The sequence below is a fragment of the Henckelia pumila genome, chromosome 3 (genome assembly GCF_033568475.1).
Source record: "Henckelia pumila isolate YLH828 chromosome 3, ASM3356847v2, whole genome shotgun sequence".
In the NCBI taxonomy this organism is placed as follows: Eukaryota; Viridiplantae; Streptophyta; class Magnoliopsida; order Lamiales; family Gesneriaceae; genus Henckelia; species Henckelia pumila.
Window position 1 is genome coordinate 32,089,372 of NC_133122.1, and position 9,866 is coordinate 32,099,237.

General features: G+C 35.9%; 1 non-coding gene across 1 annotated transcript; it reads right to left on the reverse strand.

Moving 5' to 3' along the window:
- Positions 1 to 5,764: 5,764 nt before the first annotated feature.
- Positions 5,765 to 5,870, reverse strand: LOC140894125 (small nucleolar RNA R71). The gene has a single exon (XR_012153674.1). It is a non-coding gene; the product is annotated as a small nucleolar RNA R71 (small nucleolar RNA).
- Between the last annotated feature and the right edge of the window lie 3,996 nt (positions 5,871 to 9,866).

The window sequence follows — 9,866 nt, forward strand, 5'->3', positions numbered from 1 at the left end:
TCTGGTTCAATGGCAATCCTTTACGTGAAAGGAATATCCAAAATCCAACTGTATAATGCAATGCAGAGAACAAATAATGTTGTTTCTCATGATCAGTCACTAATTAAAAGAAATACCAAGTACAGTTCTCCAAAAATGACACTATATAAAAACTCAAATTAAAGGCAGGAGCTGAAGGCTTCTTGCGCAAAACTAGATCATCTCCGATAGGGAAATAAATATGCATAACATTCAAAAGAGTTAAACACTAACTTTGAACATATTTCATTGATTGAAGGTGCACAACCACGCTGTGTTGACGATTCTGTTCCGAGCTAGAACTCAAGTAGGATTGGGGGCTTGATTAGCCTCATCTGGAGTTTCCAAGTACCATCTTTTGAGTCGCGCTGAAGCTTTCAATACCTGTACTTATTCCCATCATACGAGTCTTAGCCCCGACATGAAATAAAATGATACAAATATTCAATCCATCCCGCGAATGGAGATTAATACCTCTATTTCCTAGTTTATTCTCCACATCATCAAACTCAGAGAAATGTATACAGATTCTTGTTTTTTTCTTTTTTGTGCGGAAAAATGAACGATTCATTAAAGAAAATGGGTGTGGGGGCAGACCCATGCAATCCAATATGCGAATCGTGTGGCATTCACCCAATTTCTACTGATCAAAAGCTGCTTCATTTAAAAAACTAAAAAAGGTGCCCATATCACAAACTAATTAAAATGTACGTACGTTACGTTTTGTAAAATTAAAAAAGCACTATCATTTTCCACACGAGTTTTTTCGATAAATCCTAAAAAACATACCAGCCATATAGCCTCTTGTGGAGGTTAATGGTATACTCCCGCGACACCACTTCATCCTTTCTTCCCTTCGTTTTCTCAACCATTTTCTCTTAATCCCACAACTATTACACCTGCATTTGCAACAAATAGCGAAGGAAGAACACAAAACCCCAAATTAGAAATCAATCTAGATAAATTTCCAACTTTAAAGAACTAAAAAAATAGAGAACTCCAATACCTTTGTCCACGACCAGGAACAAGAAATGCCTTTCTTTTTCATGCTCTCCACAAAACCAATAACACTAGGATAAATCAAGATATAGGCGACACACTGAGAAGAAATATGAGGAAAAATGGTAAAAACAACTGGCAAATAACGTTGAATAGTAGGATGCTTTCGATAGGAAAACTTGCGGAGAAGCACCATTAAATCATCGATTTAAGTACTAGGCTTCTAATATAACCTATAACGACCAAGAATAGCTAAAAATCGCAAGAAATCGAAGAAATAAAACTCACATAGTGACGGTCGCGTGACAGGAAAGCTTTTCTTCAAGCTGTAAACTCGAGATTCAAGTCACAATGGAGTTGTTAAGGCTTGGGCAAGGTGACAGGAGGTCGAATGACCTATTCCCGGCGATCGATCGGGGGCTAGAGCGCCGGAACTGAGCTGGCTTGAAGGGGCGACGGGTTGGGGCTAGGGTTTGGGATTCCTTTTTCTTTCCTTTTTTCATTCTTCATTGAGCGTGTGGTTGTAGGTGTGTGTACATATATTTATATATATAAATATAAATATAAATATAAATAAATATAATATAATATATTTATATATATTTTTAAAAAAAAAAGACAACGGTTTACAAAAAACCGTTGTCGTAGATCTCAAAAAACACGCACATAGACAACGGTTAATTAAAACCGTTGTCATAGGCCATTAAAAACCCGCTCATAGACAACGGTTTTTAAAAACCGTTGTCTTTGACACATATAATACAACGGATTTTTAAAAACCGTTGTTGTTTTTCATTAAAAATACGGCAAATGACAACGGTTTTTGTAAAAACCGTTGTTAAAGGCCAAAAAACAACAGTTTTTGTATAAAATCGTTGTCTTTTTAGTGTGGTTAATTAATATATTTGTTGTAGTGTTTGTCATGAAATAATATACTGGTTTTCTGTTAAAGTCTGTACTATGAAGCTTGTTGTTTTTTAATGTTATTTGAAAACAACGCCGATGTCAACCAACCCCGATTTTGGAGCGTGACAATTTGGAGGGGCTTTACTAAGTTAAAACAAAAATGGATTTGGTTAAATTAAATGTCTTAACAGTAGATAAGTTTAATAATTTTTTCAAAAATAATTCTGGTTAAATAAAAAATGAATAAATTATGGAAAAAGTGGAAAATTTGGTCATATAACTTGTGATTTGGTTATCTAACTACTGAAATCTCCGACCTATTTTGATTAATTGGTTTCTTTTTTAAAGAAAAATTAGGAATGTTTTGTGTTAGGATTGGTGAGGAGTGTTGGTAGCGCTTAGTCGTGTCGCGCTCAAATTAACCATACTCAGATTAACTAATTAAATAAACATATAGTAGCGATAGTAGGGATCGTTCCCACAAGAAAAGTGAAATTTATTTGTGTTCTTAAAAATATTGGAAATAAATAAAAGAGAATTTTAGATTTTAAAAACTACTATGCAAAAATTAAAATAAGAAAGATCAATAAACTAACGAGACTTGGTATCGATCGACTACACCCTTGAAATTATTCATTCGATCATCGATTCCTTAAAAATAATTAATTCACTTTGAATATTCATCATTGAAAATCTAATTCCTGTTCCACCTTAATCTTAGTTAATTAGACACCAGCGTTCTAGATTAACTCTTACCAATAAATCAACCCAAATACCAGCGATCTAGATTTAAATCTAAGGTAGCATTCATATGAGTGAAACTGATGAATCTAGACAACACATGCACCAGCGGATGTATTTAGCCTAGTCAGTTGTTGTTCCTACGATTTAACAAATTCAACAGCATAAAATATTAAACGCAGTTGCTTCACAAATTAGATGATTCAAACAATTACGGATTTGAATTCTAATTTAGCGGTAGATTGTACGAAAGAATTATCAGGTGATCAATCTAATAATCAAACACACAAGCATGAAATAAATCAGAATAATTCTTGATACTCAAATTGAATTAAACACTAAAAAACTGAATCTCACAAATATAATAAAATCAAGGGTTTCGTCTTCCTTAACCAAGTACAAAAACTAAGAAAGAATTGAAGAATCAACTAAATCTAAGTATTGAAAAGATAAAACCTAGCCGCCAGAGCGTTCTCCGCGTTCCAAGCCGTCCAATCTGATGATTGATGTGTAAAAATCGGAATCGAGACCTAATAAAAGTCTAGAGTCTAAAATAAAAGAGTTCCCAAAAATAAAAATTCTTTTCGAACAGACCCACTCGCTCGATCGGTAAAGATTGATCGATCGAGCGAGATAAAATTATCCAGCTACTGTTTTCATATTTTTTTGGCCGCTCGATCGATAAAATGTTGCAGATCGAGCGAACTACTTTTTTTCCAGCGAGCAGCAATTTTGGAAAATTCATATATGGAGATCTAGCTGTCGGATTGAGCTGAAATTTGAACAGCTGCTTTAAAACATCTTGATCTTTATTTTGAACGGTGGAGATCGGATTTAGAGCTCTCTAAAATTAAAAATGATTTTTGGATCATTGCTGCTCCGCAATTCTTCTCTTTAGCTCCTTTTCTTCACTTTTCCTATATCAATTCACATACAATGATTAGTAACTATAACATGAATTTAATCAATCAAAATAAACCTAATCATCACAAATTAACTCAATCAAACATAGTAAAATACCATCACATCAAATTTTCCCCTACTTAATCCTTGCTCGCTGATAAGTGCATTTTATGCACTTAATTTATATATGATTTGACTTGGATTTTGTGATGTATCGAGTAGATATTATACGTATTTGTTGTTGTTTTTGTGAGTTGCAAGGATTTGAAGAAAAGTAGCAAGAAGAAGCGGAAGGACGAATTATAGACAGCAAAGTTTACAAAATTACTTGAGCTTCTATAGACATCCAAATCCGATCTCCACCGTTCAAATTAAAGTTTTGGATGTTTTAAACTTGCTGTCAAAATTTCAGCTCCCCAGCTCTAGTTTTCCAGCGCTCCAGCGCCCGTAAATTCATGTCCAGAGCGCCCCAGCGCCGTCTTTTGAGCGCTCCAGCGCTAGACGTCCGTCATTGAAAAATAAAATACGAAACTTGAGCGCCCCAGCGCCGAATTATTAGCGCTCCAGCGCTGAGCAGTCTCCAAAAATATGAAAAGTTTTTAATCGAGTTTCAAAAGGGATTTTATGACTTATTCTGGAGGATATGAGGGTTTAGAGAGTTTTCAGAGCATAGAGACGGCTATTGAGAGTTTTGAAGTGCACAAGAGCTCGAGAATTTGATACGAAGATAGAAGACGGCGGCATCCGGCGACAGAAAAGCTTAATTTTACTTCGTTTTAGTTTTTTTTTAAACTCTATTTTTCTAGTTTGATGGATTATTTGAAGAACAAGTTTGTTTGATCTTTGAATTTGTTATGAACTAATTTCTTAGTCTAGAGGTAGACGGATCTTGACTGGAAACCATGATTGAGATATTTTGATTTATATATTTGAATTCTTCGCATAGTTTATTTGTGTTTTCCTGATTTTAATGCTTTCAATTTACTGGCCATAGATTGAATGATATTTTATTTAGAATCTATTACTCGAGAGAGGAGATTTTGAATACGACATAGGAAAATACATCTTTGGTATTTATATTGTTCGAGAGGCATATAACTCCATAGAAGTCATTAGAAGAATTCTTGTGCTATTTACCGAATTTAATAATTGAACTTTGATAGAGATATTGAGTTTGTTATTGAATACGAATTTCTTCTTGACACTCGAGAGAGGTAGTAGAAAATAATAGAGATTCTTGGCTAATAAACTAGAAGAATTGATAATTGAACAATCATTAAAAATAAATTGTGGTGAACAGTCAAGTGAAGTCGAACCTCTAGCATTCTTCGCTTATTGAATTTTTCTCTCGTGAACTCGTGGTTATTTAGTTTTGTTTCTTGCAAATTTTAGTTTTATAAAAATCAAACTATTTTCGTAGCTCTACATAGGATTAGGATTTTATTAGTTGCAAATATTTGATATAATATCATTTATTCATTCTCCGTGGGATCGACTTGGACTTAATTCCTATATTATAACTTGACATCGTGCGCTTGCGAGCGAAAAACACGCAACAAGTTTTTGGCGCCGTTGCCAGGGAATGAATTTTATTTGATTTATATTAAATTGTGCTAATTGGTCTTAATTTTGATTTAGAGCATTTTATTTTATTTTGTTGGTTCTAATTTTAAATCTTTCCTGTCTATGCAGTTTATGCGAAAAAGCCAAAGTTACGACTTACTGCTCTTTGATCCGGAAATCGAGAAAACTGCTAAAGCTTTGAAAAAAGCTAGAAGAGAAGAGTTGCAACAAATGGCTGAAGAAAGGGAAAGAGCTGTCAATAATGCTTCGGTGCCGATCAGAGATCACTTTCGACCAGTGATCAATACTCATTATTCTGGGATAGCTCGGCAGAACATCACGACAAATAATTTTGAGTTGAAGCCAGCTCTGATTAATATGGTGCAGCATAATCAGTTCAGGGGTGCAGCTACTGAAGATCCAAATCTGCATCTGCGTACTTTTCTGCAGATTGCTGACACAATGAAGATTCATGGTGTTACTGAGGACACTATCAGACTACGATTTTTCACATTCTCTCTTAGGGACAATGCTCGTAGTTGGTTGCAGTCACTACCTCTTAGGAGTATCACTACATGGGAAGACATGGCATCCAAATTTCTGGCTAAGTACTTTCCTCCTGCCAAGTCTGCCCAGCTGAAAATTGAGATCACTACTTTCAAACAGCAAGATTTTGAGCAGCTTTATGAAGCTTGGGAGCGGAACAAGGAGTTGCTTAGGAAGTGTCCAAACCATAATTTTCCGAATTGGGAACAGATTGAGTTATTCTACAATGGTTTGAATGGCCCAATGAGGATTTCTGTGGATGCTGCAGCTGGAGGTTCAATATTTTCTAAATTTCTTGAACAGGCTTATGAGATGCTTGAGCAAATGACTGTTAACAGTTATCAGTGGCCGAGTGAGAGATCTGTAATAAGGAATTCTGCTGGAATTCATGAGGTTGATGCATTCACTGCTTTGACTGCTCAGATGGCTATTATTTCTACACAGTTGGCTGCACCGACCAAAGACAATCAAGTTTCTATTAAGACAGCATCGCTGGCAACTGCTGTAAATTCTGCTGATGGATTTGAGAGTGTGGAGCAAGCTCAATATGTGAACAACAGAAATTACAACAACTATCAAGGTAATCCTATACCCAATCAATATCACCCTAGTCTGCGTAATCATGAAAATTTTTCTTATGCTAACAATAATAATGTGTTGAATCCTCCTCCGGGATACAATACAAATAAGGGTGAGGGTAAGACTCCTTTGGAGGATGTTGTTAATGCTTTTGTGCAGGAATCGAGCAAGAGGATGGCGAGGACTGAGACTCGCCTTGACAGCTTAGAGACGCATGTGGCCAACATGGGTGTTGTATTGCAATCCATGGAGACTAGCATTGGGCAGTTGGCGAACGCACTGAAAAATAATAACAGAGGCCAATTCCCAAGTAATACTGAGGTAAATCCCAAGGAGCAGTGTAATGCTATCGCGTTGAGGAGTGGGAAGCAGGTGGATAATGAAGAGGGCAAATATGAGAGCATGACGTCTAAAAAAGTTTCAGTTTACAAGAAGAAGGTCGAGGAGAAAGAGTCTGAACCTGAGCAGAAAAAGATGTACAAACCTCCTCTTCCATACCCCAAAAGGTTCAAGAAGAAGGCAGTGGACGAGCAGTTCTCAAAATTCTTGGAGATTTTCAAGAAGATACATATCAACATCCCTTTTGCTGATGCTTTGGCACAAATGCCGAATTATGCGAAGTTTATTAAAGAGGTGATGTCCAAGAAAAGGAGGCTGCAAGATAATGAGGTGGTGAGCTTAACTGAAGAATGTAGTGCTGTGCTCCAAAATAAGATGCCACAAAAGCTGAAGGATCCAGAGAGTTTTACTATTCCTTGCACTATTGGTTCTTCTTATTTTAATAATTCACTTTGCGATCTAGGAGCTAGCATTAATCTGATGTCTTTGTCTATTTTCAGGAGCTTAGGACTTGGCGAGGTGAAGGCCACAATGATCGCATTGCAGCTAGCTGATAGATCTATCATATATCCGCTTGGAATCATTGAAGATGTTTTGGTAAAAATAGATAAATTTATTTTTCCGACGGATTTTGTTGTGCTAGATATGGAGGAGGATGCAAATATGCCACTAATATTGGGGAGACCTTTCTTGGCCACTGCTGATGCCAAGATTGAGGTGAAGAATGGTGAGTTTTCGATGGGTGTGGACGGAGAAAGAGTTATTTTTAACATATTCAAGAAATCAAGTAATCCACCCATCGAGGAATTATGCATGATTGAGCAAGTTGTGAAGCTGGATGGCCATCCCAAACTTGTTCATAAGGTAGATTCAAAGAAGAATGATCTGAAGGTGTCAAAGAAGAAGAAGAAAATGAAGAAGAAATCAAAGTTTAAAAAGGTTGTTGAATATATTTGGAGGGTGAAAGCGAAAGGGAAGACCCTCAACAAAGCGGAACCGGGCTAGAATTGGAATAAAGTCGGGCTATGGACTATAAACTAAGCACTTCTTGGGAGGCAACCCAAGCTAGTTGTTTTTTGCGTTTTTTTATTTTCTTTTAGTTGTTTTTGTTTTTATTTTTATCATGACGAAACTAGACATTAATAATGATTTTGAATTGTGTAGGTTAAAAGGTATGGAGCTGAAAGAGTCTAGGATTCACCCCTGATGAAGAGTTTTGAGTGATTAAGATGGTGCTGAGTACTGACGCTTGGTGCCTAAGGTATGTGTCCCTTGTTTTTAATGAATACTGTACATTGAGGACAATGCACAATTTAAGTTTGGGGGGGTGTTTAAAAATTGTGAAAATTTAAAATTTTTTATGAGTTAGTTGGAGTTGAAGGCATGATGTTGTAATTGTGCTGGCCTATGATGAAAATAAATTTTGTGTGCTGAAAAAGTTTATGTTAGCTATATTTAATCTTGAGTTCTCATATTTATGCACGAATGCCATGATTTTCGATACTCCTAGCAATTAGAAAAAAAATTATGTGGATTTGTGATGTGGATTAGAGGATTTGATTCTTAACTCTTGTGATTTTTATTTGAAACTGAGGTAGATTTTTAAGATCACAGAAGTGATTTAGACATTTTTTTTTCGAATCTATTGAGTTTTTTTAGCCATTCTACATTCATGAAAAATCCAAAACAAATTGAGTAGCTAAAAAAGTTCAAAGAAAAGTAATGGCCTTGAAAAGAAAAAAAAATGGATTGAAATTCTAGTCCAAATACAAGGCATAAAGATGGAGATGTATGGAGTAGAAGAAAGTCAAGACTAATGTCTGGCAATGCAAATAAAAAAATTTTAGCTACTCATAATCCTGCAAAAATTGAAAAATTGAAAATATTCAATTCCCTTTTCTTTGCATCATGAGTCCTTGTTTACATTGATATACATATGGATGCTTATCTCCTTCTGATTATACTTGAGCCTAATGTTAACCGAAAAAGTCCTTTTGATCTGTGTGAGTAAAAGTTGAACTTGGTTGAGAGTATTTTGAAACTTGAGGGCGGAGTTAATGATTTTATAAAGCTTACGGATTGCATGATTTTATCGAAAGTTAGGTGGGTAGATGAGATTGGCAAATCACACACAGACACGAGAACTCTTGAGAAAATTAGCCGACATGTGTATTGAATCTTGGAATATATAAATTCGGAGGTCGACTATATTGCTCATTATTGTTTTTCTCGGGACTAGCAAAAGTCTAAGTTTGGGGGGATTTGATAAGTGCATTTTATGCACTTAATTTATATATGATTTGACTTGGATTTTGTGATGTATCGAGTAGATATTATGCGTATTTGTTATTGTTTTTGTGAGTTGCAAGGATTTGAAGAAAAGTAGCAAGAAGAAGCGGAAGGACGAATTATAGACAGCAAAGTTTACAAAATTACAGGAGCTTCTACAGACATCCAAATCCGATCTCCACCATTCAAATTAAAGTTTTGGATGTTTTAAACTTGCTGTCAAAATTTCAGCTCGATCCGACGGCTAGAACTTAAGATATGATTTTTTTCAAGATTGCTGCGCGTTGGACAAAAGGCATAGAGCCCCAGCGCCTCATTGGGAGCGCTCCAGCGCTTCTCTGTAGCTCAGTAAAAGAATTTTATTCGAAATTTCAGCGCCCAGCTCTAGTTTTCCAGCGCTCCAGCGCCCGTAAATTCATGTCCAGAGCGCTCCAGCGCTAGACGTCCGTCATTGAAAAATAAAATACGAAACTTGAGCGCCCCAGCGCCGAATTATTAGCGCTCCAGTGCTGCGCAGTCTCCAAAAATATGGAAAGTCTTTAATCGAGTTTTAAAAGGAATTTTATGACTTATTCTGGAGGATACGAGGGTTTAGAGAGTTTTCAGAGCATAGAGACGGCTATTGAGAGTTTTGAAGTGCACAAGAGCTCGAGAATTTGATACGAAGACAGAAGACGGCGGCATCCGGCGACGGAAAAGCTTAATTTTACTTCGTTCTAGTTTTCCTTTAAACTCTATTTTTCTAGTTTGATGGATTATTTGAAGAACAAGTTTTGTTTGATCTTTGAATTTGTTATGAACTAATTTCTTAGTCTAGAGGTAGACGGATCTTGACTGGAAACCATGATTGAGATATTTTGATTTATATATTTGAATTATTCGCACAGTTTATTTGTGTTTTCCTGATTTTAATGCTTTCAATTTACTGGCCATAGATTGAATGATATTTTATTTAGAATCTATCACTCGAGAGAGGAGATTTT